This window comes from Apis florea, unplaced genomic scaffold, assembly GCF_048593485.1.
Source record: "Apis florea isolate Af1SG1 unplaced genomic scaffold, ASM4859348v1 contig_3203_pilon, whole genome shotgun sequence".
In the NCBI taxonomy this organism is placed as follows: Eukaryota; Metazoa; Arthropoda; class Insecta; order Hymenoptera; family Apidae; genus Apis; species Apis florea.
In genome coordinates, this window is record NW_028256723.1 from 2,601,475 (window position 1) to 2,614,690 (window position 13,216).

Here is a 13,216-nt window from a genome sequence, read left to right on the forward strand (position 1 = left end):
GCCACGAGGACGTGTTCACCTATACCCCCAGCTACGTGTAAATACGTTCGTGCGGGAATAACGCGGGGCCTGACAGTGAGTGAAAGGGATAAGAGAAGAGAATAGGCAGGATGAGGGACGATGACGGGAAGACGGTGCCAATTCCGCGAGACGTTTACACGAAGGGTATGTGACGTGCGGGAGCCCCGTCGTGACGAATGATCTGTCAGGTGGTTACTTGGCCCCTCCAAACTGGGGACGAGAGGAGTGGAGCGGCCACGATTTGCGCGCCTCTTTTGAGACCGTGCCAAAAAACACGTAGCCCGTGAATGAAACGAGCGGAATCGGTGCAAATCGTTCCGCCTCGATAATTCACGCGCGGCCGCGATACACATCGGAACCGGCACCGGGTTTTGCAGCGGAAAAAAGCTGCAATTTCGAGTCTTTCGTGTGATAAAAAGTTACATGGCGCGGGACATGTGATGGCGTCATCGTGGCCCGGTTCTAGGGGGCGCGCGACGATTCGACGGGGGAGGTTGTATAAAAATGTTTATTGGCTGGACGAGAGGACAAACAACGCGTTATTTTAACGTTTTTTTTTTTCTTTCTTCCTTTTTTTTCGTACGTTACCGAGAGCGGTGAAAAATTTATTCTCGGTGGAAAATATTGGATGCGCGTGTTTTTTTATATATAGGCCCTTGAAGGTATCAATAATGTCGCTCGGCTCGGTACTTGGCGCGTTAACGTGGTGGTCGATCAATTTTTTAAACGTCTGCCTGGCGATATTGAGCACGTTGACGAAAATTTACATTTGAAATATAAATGGAACGAATGCGGAATAAATGGTTTCACGAGTGATCGATACTGGGATAATTGGTATTTGGGATACGAACGTTTCACGAATCGTTGTTTTTTGTTCGTTTTTATTATCAATTTGTTGAAATCAACGTGCTCTTCAGTTCCAGTTGTACGACTTCATCTCGATTGAATCGTATCAATTGTTATTCGTCGATGTTGCATGAATTAGAGTTCACGAGATACCTTTCTTAAGCATATAAACAAATAGAATATGGGACCGTAAACGAACATCTTTCTTTTTGTTTTCTCCTGAATATGCATGCCGGAAGATCTTGGTCTCGGTTTTTAGAACTATACACAAAAATCATGTTACACTTTATTCCCTTCTCTCGACTGAATCAGTCCGGTGCACACCGGTAGAAATCACCCGAATGCGAATATCAGCTCGTCGCTGACCATTCGACCGATCTCTCTCGATGGTATTCCTCGCACGTACATCAGAGAGCTACGATATTGTTAGACGAATTCGTTTCATCTCCGGTTTTCTACCACTAAACCTTCACCGTCCTCTGTTCTTTACGTTTTCTATTCTTCCTGCCAATGGAGCAAATTGCACCAGGGACTTTACCGAAAATGAGAGACGCGCCACTGAATTATTCCGTTGGAAATCAGAATTTCGAGTACATCGATGCAGACCTGGCTATGCCACTAAACTGGGCAACAACGGGTCGATGAGCGCAAACTTATCAAAATATTCCGAAAACAGCATCATTTGTTTCCATCTTTTCCTAGATTTTCCTATTTTTTTTCCTCAACTCTTCGCTTTAAAAATATTCTGAAGTAAAAATAAATTTCGATTAAAAAATCTCGAACATAGTGAAAAGAATATCTAAAACAATCGATCATGATAATCGCCTCGATTAACGATTGTATCGTCATTCGAAATTTCGCAAATGTAGCGTAACAGAGAGTAACGAACCTAACGCAAGGATATTTCCTGCGAAGACGTTCCACCATGGCGTTCATTGACTCGAGAGATAATCCTGCCGATTGGCGCCGATGATTGACATTTGCTTAGCGAGCCATTCCAGATCGGCGCGTATATCTTCGGGTACGATCGTTAATTGACTGGATTCTTGTCCGACACACGATTTGTCATCGTCGTTGACGCGATTCTCCATTGTCATCGATCCGTTTCCTCGTACTTATTAAGCGATCCGCGGTTCGAGTGGAATTTTGATTCGCTTGTATGGAGATAATTGCATTCAATCACGATCACGATCGTGAATAAACGATATTATTTTTAACTTCGTAATTTTTAATACGAGTATTTTTTTTATTTAGTTTAGTTTGTTTTTTTTTTTTTACATTTAATATAATATCGATTGAATAATATTATTAATTATTCATTTATTTCTTCGTTGTTGTTACAGGTATTCACTTCTAACGTCTATGACTGTTCCGAGCACTTTTAGGAAGATTATTTCGAAGGTTTAAAAATGTATGTAACACTAAATTACGTTTCTTTTTCTTTTCTAATAAGATACATTAAAATTTTTTAACAACGTTTATCGCATGAGCGAGAAAGGAAAAATGACGATACATTTATGAAACGATACAATTGATTCAGGAAAGAAGAATTCTTTATTTTTAAAAATTTTCTTTCTCAATCTTTTATTCTTGAAAATTTAAAATTCCTTTGAACTCGTAACGTTTCTTAGCATACACTGTCTTTCGCGTACATCGCAACGAATTTTATTATGGAATTCAAGGATGCGCCCAAGCGTGCTTTCCATTGACCGCTGACCAAGATTTTTAAATAGTCAAGTTGTTTAATCAAAAATTGAGAGAAATATTCCCTGGTCCGTATTCCAGTTCTCTACTTTCTGAGAAACTAGGTCTTTGATTCGCCTTCTACGTTAGTTTCTTCTATCAATATTTTATGTCAGTTTTTCGTGAGTCGAGCTCTTCCAACTTTTAGCTTCTTTTCCTTTTAAGAAAAAAAAAAAAGTTAATCCGAATAATGTTTTTAATATCGCAACCAATCTCATCAACAACCCAAAAATATATCGTAACGTCAACTATGACTACTTTTTTTTCACTCAAATAGAATAAATCAAATAGAAATTACTCTAATTTTAATTCAAACATTTCTAAATTCAAACGCGTTGTTCTTCAAAATCTAGCTTCTCGATCTGATGATACGATTGTTCAAACTTTGAATTTTAACTTTAAAGTTCGAATAGTTTAGAATAAAGTTTGCGAATATGCTTGATTATACATATATTAGAATGATCGAGGAAAAATTTAAATAAAAATATATCGCTCGCAGAGATTCTATCTAGAAATTTTATTAATTACTATAATGCAAACTAAAGAATCGTCTCGTCTCTTCTTCACCTCCTTTATCATCGATAAAATTTCCACAAAAGATAAAAATTTCCTCTATCATTTTGTTTTTAATTTCCAAAACAATCCCATTGTACACATAACGTGGCGATGAACTTTCTCATAGAAGTCTGTATTCAATACGGGCGCGGCAAGCTGGCGAACGTTAATGACCAGCGGGGTGCTTTTACTTTTCTCTCTTTCTTACGTTTATGGGCGAAGCATAGCAGCACGCAGAGGGAAGGAACGTTTGCAAATTGTTCGCGGTTTACCAAGCTGCATGTAGGACGACCAATATCAACTCTGTGTATACGCGATATTCCTTTCCCCGGGACCTCTGGCCGCGCAGACCGTAAGAGAACCAATATCTCGCCGAAACTCCTTTTCGCCGTGTGCCCGTCCCATTTTCAACTTGAAACGCCGAAATGAACTTTTCTCCGCCCCGTTTCAAAGGATTTACCCTCCGCCCGGCCGAGTTTCGCGATGCTGGCTCCGGCCTACGCTCTCCATCACGATCCACCATGATCCCACGGAACACACCACGTTAACAGCCATCCGGGACGCTTCCCTCTTGCGAATAACTTCGAACTCCGTGGTGTCACGCGTGTATATGTACCTTGCGCACGTAATATATATTCGTGTATGTGTGTGTGTGTACATATGTACGCGCGTCGACCATTCGGTCTTTAGTTCCGGTTCAAAGGTCAAAGCCTACCAACCACCGATCCCGCTGCCTCGCGGCCCGTTGCACGCCAAGGCAAGAAGCAAATGCTTGAATACATTTTTTTCCACCTCTTCCGTGCTTCTCTCTCGTTTCTCGATCTTCTCTCCGTTTGCTTTCGCCGCTGATCGTTTCGTGAATTCGAAATTCGGGGATATTCCGCTATTCGTTACATCGATGGTAATTCCTACATATCTTCTTCGTATTTTCTTTCTTTCTTTGTAGCGAAATGGCAGGAGCGGTGCATCGTTGAGAGCAAAAGAAAAGAAAAAAAAAGTTCCTACGTGGCTGGTATTATATAAGGCCTTGAGCCGATAGCGTCCGAATATTGCCGATCCGATCCGAAGTCAAACACTGGGAGCTATAGGTGAAGAGTGCACATCCAATATCCGCCACCACGATTCTACCCGAACTCGCCCGATTCGACCCGAGCTCGTGATCTCAGGACCCTCGTGTATTTCTACTATTTGCATTCCAATCGAAACTTTTCCACGCGCACACGTGGATATACGGCGTGATGGACGAACGAAGGGAAAAAGATCGTGTATTCGCCAGACATTCGGCTCGATTCGACGACGAGAACGTTATCGAGCGTGTGTTCCTTCCTGTATCGAGGCGTGCGCGCATCGGTTGCGTGTTTTTACGACGAGTATCTCTCTATTCGAAATGTCGCGCGAGGAGAAGCGCAGTGCGAATGGGGGGAGAGAAGGGACGGGTATCGTGCACTCTACTTTATTACTTCTCTGGCATAATTTACTTTCGCCTCTACTTGCACGGGCCACGAAATCGAATCCCCGGCGACGAGAGCGGGGAAACGAGAGTGACGATGTCAAGTGCTATGCGAGTAAATAACGCGACGTTCCTCTCTCTCTCTCTCTCTCTCTCTCCTCGCGTTTTTTTTTTTCGATTCTCTCTTCTACCTTTGCACAATTAATCGTTCTTGCGATCTTTTATTTTTGCACGTTCAACGTTGAGATTCGAAAATTCTGAATAATAAAAAAGAAAAAAATTTTTGTCCATCATTATTGATAAATTTGAAACATTTTCCATTTCCAGTTATATTATTGTTTGATTTGAACGTAGAATTTTATTTATGGCAGAAAAGATTTTAAATAATATCGAAAATTTCGCTTGATTGATAAAATGCGTGGATATATCGGAACAAAAAAACAAACAAGAACAAAACTTTATTATTCGAGACTTAGAATTCGTACACATGAGATAACTCTGTTACATACATAAATGATAATTCAAATGTAGTTTATTAAAATAAAAAAAATAGAAGGAATATAGAAAAAATTTTAACGATAATTTTAAATTAAGTAACGCAAGTATCTTCATTTATAACTGTAAATATTTTAAAATCTAATATATAGAAAAATAGAACATTAGATGCAAAATTCACAATTTTTTTACTCAACGTGCAAATGGTTGTTAATCAAAAATCACGAAAGAAGTACTATTTCATAATATTGAATAGCTGTAAATAAGTACATATTTATACGATTAGATGAGTATGTGCAAAATGTAGATAAATTATTCTTCACAATTTTTCAAACCTTCATAGTAAAAACATCAAAAATTATTGCTCCATCCACCACCGTTTAATCTTGATCCAATTTCATGGTACGAGAAGTGAACATGTAACAGGAAAAGAGAAATAAAATAACTTAATGCCTTTCCCTTTCATCATAGATTAAAAAAAAAAAAAAGAAAAAAAAACTGAAGAGAAATACTCGACAACAATCGCGCAGTTCTCGAAGATTTCGCGGCCGGGTTTACAAACGGTCGTGATTTCGAGCGGAATGAAAGTAAACCCCGAGTTGGCGAGTTTACAGAATTACTAGTTTCTACCGGTTCTAAATTTCCGACAACTGCTACAAGGTATCGAATAGTTGGCGAGTCGAGGAGCACGCTATTCGGCGAAGTTCGGTCATTGGTCAATGCGTTCCTAAAAAGTGATCTAAACCAACCTTCCAGCATTCCGTTTTCCTCTCCATTTCCAACTATCTTACGGACTATCGCTGCGCACAGAAACGTGAAAATTTCTCTCCCCCTCGGAACTTTCCACGCACGAGCTCTCGACCATTATTTACGCGGTTGGTTCACCATTCTCCATGATTCCATTCCCTTGAAACAGACTTTCCATCGATTGATCATCCGAACGAGTATTTTGTCTTCCGTGCTACTTTGCATAATCGACGGTCTATCCTTGCAAAGGGATAGAGACTGGGAGGAGAGGGTGGAAAAAGGAGGCAACTTCAAAGAGCGGCGGTAGCCCGTTAGCATATTTTTGACTCGAGTTTTCATGCTTCTTTTTCGACACGTGTCCCATATGTTTTCGGTAATCTTGGTGAAATAGGAGCACGCTCGGACCTTTGAAGGTATTTCATCTGTCAGTGGAGCGTGGTAATCGCCAAGGGAAGGGGTCATATATTCCGCGCGAGCGATTAAATGTTGTCAGAAATTTTCTTTCTCTCGCTTACTTTAATTAAGTTCCATTCCGGAATCGTATCACCGGCCGTGTTAGAACGAGACGACATAATCATGTTCTTTGTCTGCGCCGGGAAAAAGGAAAAGGAAGAAATCGTAGTTTCCAAATTTTTTTCCCTTTTTTCCCTTCCGTTTTGTCTCTTCCGTGTCTTCTCACCTGACTGCTTTAATTAATTCTTGACTGTCCTTTTGATACTTTATTCTACTTTTGTACTCGTACAAAATTTGAAGTCGTAAGAAATAAGAAATTTTTAAACAAAAAAAAAAAAAAAAAAAAAGAAAACATCGATGAAAATTTAATATTTTATCTATCAAAGAAAATTCGAAGTTCTCATTGCTTGCGTCGGATGATTAAGATCAGAGTGGGAAGCTCAAAGAAGATCATGATCAAAGGTTAAGATTATTTGAAGGTTAAGATCGTAAAATTTTTAAATTAAATCAAAATCAGAAGACAATTGAAAAACGTGATAAGATCAAAAAGTTGAGCATCCTCGGAAATAAGGAACAAAGTTCATTGATCTGGAAAAAGTTCCGATTATTATTTTTGATTTATTTTGATAGCCTAGAAAGTATTAAATAAAATCGACAAAGAGATGTGATTCAAGTCCAATAATCGAGTCACTTTGACTTTTCCTAAATTTAATAATCTTCCAGACGGTTCAAGTTGTTGAAAAACTGAGCGCAACTTTATAATTTTTTTGATAAAGCAACGGAATATTTTTCTATTTCGGAGACAATCTACTTTAAAGCCGTGAAATTTGAAAATTTCACGAAGAACGAGACTTGTTTTTAAACGAGATTCTTCAAGAATATGGAGTGAGAATATCGGAGATGCTTTAAAATTTAATTTTGAAACTAGTTACAGTCAAATGATAAATAAAAAAATATAAGAATGAAAAGTTGTATTCAAATTTTTAATATATTGAATAATATATATATAGTATAAAAAACCTTTTTTTTTATTGAGAATTAATATTTTTAAATAAAAAAAAAATATATTTTTATATCTTTTTCAATCTGCTCATAAGTAAACTGTAAATATAAAATTGACTTATTCCATTTTTCTCTTTCCATGTTAAATAAATAACAATTGATTCATTTTATCTCGTTTATTAAATTTTTCAGAGTCTGGCGTGGGTTATAATATTCATCAATTGGTTATTTTTATTGTTTCGCAATAAAAAATTTAATCTACACTAAAATTCGAGTATAAAAAAAAAGAATAATAATAATAATAAAATAAAAGTATCTTATGGTATCTAATTTCAATTTTAAAAATTTATATACGGATATTCCATAAAAATTTCAAAAGAGAATCATTCAATTCGAAATACATCGATCGAAACGAGTCGAACGATCGTATTATTCCTTTCCCGTTGTTTGTTAAATTTTTAAAAAGAATTAATCTAATCGAAGAAAAAATACGCCCCCAAAAGGAAACAAAATCGATATCCCCCCGCATCGATAAAACGTCTCGGCAGGGGATGCAACCGCACCAAGATACTAAGTTTAATCCCGGTATAGAAGCAAACTCGTTACTTTCATCCTCTCCATATCGCATCATTCATCACAAGAATATTCTGGGTCACGAGTCAGACTTATATTTCGTTTCACGTTCGGGCAGAAATTCGATTTCGATATCGTGGAGGGAAGTTTTCGCTTGAAATTTTAATGCGCCACGAAGGGGAAAGATGGATCGCCATCAAGCCTCATTTGAGTCCCGATTAAGAGGGGAGGGGAGGGGGAGGGAGGGGAGAGGACTTGTCGCGCGTGAAATCTCGTAAGTCACCGAAATTCGGGAAGAATTACGCCGATGCTTTTCATCTCGGCCTATCAGAATTTTTTCGAATCGAACGCGAGCGGAATATGAAACATTCCACGAGCGGAAGCACGCAGGGAAGCGCAATTGCCGCGTGATTGACGCGCAAGTGGCGTTACAAACTTCCGTGGGTAATGTTAATTGATTTCGCTTGCGTTGTCGATTTTTCTTTCTCCTCCTTTTTTTTTTTTTTTTTTTAAATCGTTCCGTTCGAAAAAGTTGTCACAAAAGTGAAATTTCCGTGATGAAATTTTCCGTGAAAAACTATTCCACTGGGACGATACTCGTCCTTTTGCGCATTCGTGCAGGGGCGGAAGTTGTTTCGTAGTCGAGCAGTAGTCGAGGCGTACGTTCGATGAAACGATCGATGAAATATCATTTTCTAATTTGAGATTGGGTATTAAGCAGAGAGGAAGTTTGGCTCATCTGTAATACCGCTAAATTATGAAAGTTCTATGCGCAATATTCGTGGAAAGTTCTGCGGGAATCGTTACAAGCAAGAAACAGCTTCTTGACATATGCACTTCCGAACTAATATCCCGTGTTTAATTTCTTATCTTTGTTACTTGTCATTTTGTCATTACTCCTACTCTCACGAAAGTTATACATGTTAATAGTCTACGTTGTTTAACAACTTTGCAATTACTTATTTTTCGCAGAGATATCGAAGAATTGAATATTTTATTATATATATATAAGATACGCAATAAATGTAAGATAATATAGAAGATGATATAAAAAGTTATTGGAGCAGAATGGTGAAGAGAATAGAAAAATTAGATGTATATAAAAATCTGAAAATTAAACGATCATTTAGGAGAGTATTTATCTAAAGATTCTCTTATATTCGTGTCTTTTTTGGAGAAATTTTCTTTCCGACTGAATCCAGAGAAATAAATATGAAATCGGAATATGAGTTATTCAGAAATCAAACTGAACAAGTACATAAAACACTTGCCTTTGAAAATACAGGATTACTATTTAATCAGCTTAGCTCGAGGCTCGTATATTGCAGAAATATGATTATAGAGGTCATTAGCAGATAATCCAAGGTTTTTAAGAGATTTACGTCAATATTATTCCAAGTTCTACCGAGATGAATCATAGCTACTTGAATATATTCATAAATATTATATTAGATTTCATGTATATTCATGTATATTCTTCAGTTTGATACACATCATTATCAAAATCACTTAAAATTTGAAAAATATTATCCGCAATATTTACAAGATTCATAAAAACACGAAATAATTTATGAAAACAGCATTTAAATATTCACTCTTATTAAAATAAAATGTAAATTGACGCCGTTGACATTTAAAATTTCGTTCAATCGATACATAAATTTCGCCGATTTTTAAATAACAGATCGTGAATAAACAACTACACCAAACGTGTAATTCTTTCGCATTCAATCTTCATCAAAAAGATTTGAATTTCCATTTTTGAAAGTTAAAAAAAATTTCATCCCATATGAATTTTATTTCAAGTGTCAAAATTTTAAGTGTTAAAATATTCCAATCCATCAACACAGTCTATTAACTAAACTTCAAAACGAATCTATTAAAACATCAAAAGTTATCCCTTTTATTCAAAAATGATAAACGTCGAAATTTAACAATATTTCGAAATATTTAAATCTCGATCTTACGCGCTTATTTATTAAAATCATCACTTATTTAATAATTGTCATCATCTTTGACTTATATAAAATGCATCTCGTCCATGCCACGCCATATGCATGTATAAAACATATCTCATGAAAAATGTTTGCCAAGTGTATCTTTATCTGGCAATATTTTGGCCATACATAGCACCGAGGACAATTTCTCAGTGGATTCGAGAGAAACGGAAACGGCGAAGATCCGAAAGTTGGACCGAACTTTCAATATCATTGATCTCATCTATAAACCGGCGCATTTTCTTCTCTCTCTCTCTCTCTCTCTCTGTCTCTCTTTCTCTGTGCCGTGGCATATTTCTCCTTTACTGCGGCCAGATTTCAGCCGGATACATTACTTCCTGTCGGAGATTATCCGTCGCCGGCTGCCACCGTGGATCCCGACGAGGAGGGAAGCCTCCTCCGTCTGAAATAAAAGTAACGGAGGCCGAGATTTTCTTGTCCGGATTCGTTTCCTCGCGTTGATCACGCCGAGTGTAATTGCGTTTCCTCCCCTCGCGCAAAGGACGAGTCGTGTTCTCGCGGAACCGAAGATGTGGAAGAAGGGATGGCTCCGGAGAAATTGATCCATACGGTCATCTGTGATCGTTGGACCGTGAATACTCTTTGCCTTTGGAATATAAATATGCCGGGATACGTGGAATGGATCTGATGTTTGAGAGTCTACGACATAAATGTAAAAATTATGCGCAATGTTCCATTTTTTTTTTCTTTCTTCTAAGTTTAGCGAAAGTTTAGCACATTGTGTCTTAGAAAACGTAACAATATTTGACGAGAAAATGATTTTTGGAAGTATTTAAAAGTTTAGAAAAGATGAGAATTTTAAGAGATCGTCTTCTTTTATTTGGATTAAGAAAATATATTGATATTCGTACGTGTATTTTTGCTGCTAAAAGTTTAACATTGTAGGACAAGTGAAGTGTGAGGAATGATACTGCTTTAGAATTTTCAGCTTCTTAAAATCCTTAACTTGGTATTAGCATAAAAGACTGCTGTTTAAGAGGATAAAACGAACCTTATAATCTTTTTCACCTCCCGACTCTAGAACAAAGTTTATTACTGTCTATGATTATACGTGTTCCTCGAAATCATAAGTTTTATCGTATCGTTGATTTCTTCTTCCTAGTATTTAGAATATAATAGAGGTATTTCTAGTTGCGAGATTCAGTAATTTATCCTCAACAAGGAAACCTACTTTCTCCTTCAAAGTACAAACCATTCCAAAAATTTCAAGAATAGAACACTCGTGTGAAAAACATTTCTTTAGATCGTTCGTTATTTCAAATTAAATTATTCAACATTGTTACTATATTACTTGCTGCATGACGCATCCATCTTTAAGAAAGCCAGACAATGTTATCCAAGCACATCAAAATGTACTATAATTGAAATATCATTAAAAACATTTCACCTCTATTTATTCATATAACACTCAAAATTCCTATTATTTTTTATAAATAAACACGAATCAATCATGACCACTCCTACTTACATTCTTGCCACCTTATAATTACCACCAAATTTGACGTAAAAATCGCCCGACCGATCACCGATTTCACTCTCAATCAAATTCCAATCTCGAAGAAAAATCTCACCGTGTCGGGGCAGCGCGAAACAGCCCGACAATTTGTCTTCGAGAACTGTCGCGATCAAATCGCCAGATTTCAACCCCCTATTCCCGCCGTCTTAGAAACTTTCAACGTAACCGTTTCCGCCGTGAAAAGTTTCAATAAGATCGGCAAAGTGGCCGTGGCGGTTTTGGTTCACGGCCACCGCTCTCTCGCGCGATCCTCGCGAATCGAATTTCGTGACTCGCGACTTCCACTCGCGTTTTGATTCAACGTCACACCGATCGCCGCCCACCCTTTTTATTCCCTCGAGTCCACCCTTAGCCGTCCCCTGGATTTATAGCGCTCTCCTATATCGTGTGTCGATATAGGGGGCGTGGTAGAAATGGCGGAACCCTGACTCGAGTGATACTTGGCGGAAGAAATAAGGTGAATTTGAGGAAGGGGATTGGCCTCTGCAGTGTTGGCCATGAAGCGTTTGGGGAATTGGGGATGCAATTTGCATAGATCGTGTCGTGCGCGAGTTTGTTTGTACCGTATATATTTTTTAATATTATTTTTTCACTCTCTCTCTCTCTCTCTCTCTTTTTTTGAATTTGGAAAATAAAAGGGAGGGGTGGAACGTTGGAATTTTTAGAATTTTAGATTAGGATTTTAAGCGAGCGAGAAAGTTCGTCGACTAGATATTTTTATAAATTTGGATTTTTTTTGATTTCGAGGAGAAAGTTGAAGGGTAGTATGACGTTTGAATTTTTAGAATTCTAGAATTTAATACGCGTGATGGTGACGTGAGAGAATTTATCGAGTAGATATTTTTATAAATTGTTAAATTTATGAAGGGGGAAATGAAGCGGTAGTAATTGGAATTTTTGAAATAACAATAAATTTTTAACAAAAAGTGAACTTTTGATAGAATTTTGAGAAGAAAAATAGTTAAATGATTGGAGCTTGATGCCATTTTTTATTATTCTTCCGTTACATAATAATTTCGCGTTAAATAATATACATACGCGTATATCCAGAAGAACAATGTGCAAAATGTCGTTTTATTATTCTCTGCGACACGTGTACAGTCATCTTTTCTCGTTGGAACGATTTCGTACGCTTTCAAAACAGGGAATGGCTCTATATAACCTTGGTTGCTTTACCTTTCCATCTCAATAACTCGACGAAATCTGACAACTGAGTAAAATACTAAAATTGATGAAAACGAATAGTTCTACAGATTGTATTTGAAAACAAAAACTTCAATGTGTCTTTTTCTTTTTTTTCTCAACTTTTTATTTGTATATTGTATAAACTGCACTTTTCTTTTAGCTATATTTCTCTTTTATTTTTTTCGCTTCGTTCTTGTATTCAAGCGTATATAAAAATAATCGAAGCGAAGAAAATTGCAGAAAGAGGGTCATCCGTCATATCGTGTACAATTGAAGTAGCACCCTCGAGGAATGAATTGGTCTTGAAGAGGTTATACTTCTATTGTCTTTATTGACATTTCTTAAGAAAAAAGAATGGTATAAACTCGATCGAAATCAAAAATATGTTGCGAACATTTTAATCCTCGGGAAAAAATCTAAGAATCAGGTTAATGTTAGATTTATTAGTTATGAATGTATTAATTTTGAGATAAGTTTAATCTCAATGGAAATAAAAAGATATAAAATGAACGATTAGAAAGCAAAGAAAAAAAGGAAAAACGATGCAATACACTATATAGTTATAAGGGATCGAAGAAGATTAAAATGTTATTTAAGGTCCAAGTTCACGCA

General features: G+C 37.0%; 1 long non-coding RNA gene across 1 annotated transcript in view; it reads left to right on the forward strand.

Moving 5' to 3' along the window:
* Window positions 1–13,216, forward strand: part of LOC147657143 (uncharacterized) — a 183,629-nt gene that overhangs the window by 73,972 nt on the left and 96,441 nt on the right. Inside the window, exon 2 of the long non-coding RNA XR_015292835.1 lies at window positions 2,211–2,278. This is a non-coding gene — a long non-coding RNA (uncharacterized LOC147657143). The remainder of the gene's footprint in view (window positions 1–2,210; window positions 2,279–13,216) is intronic.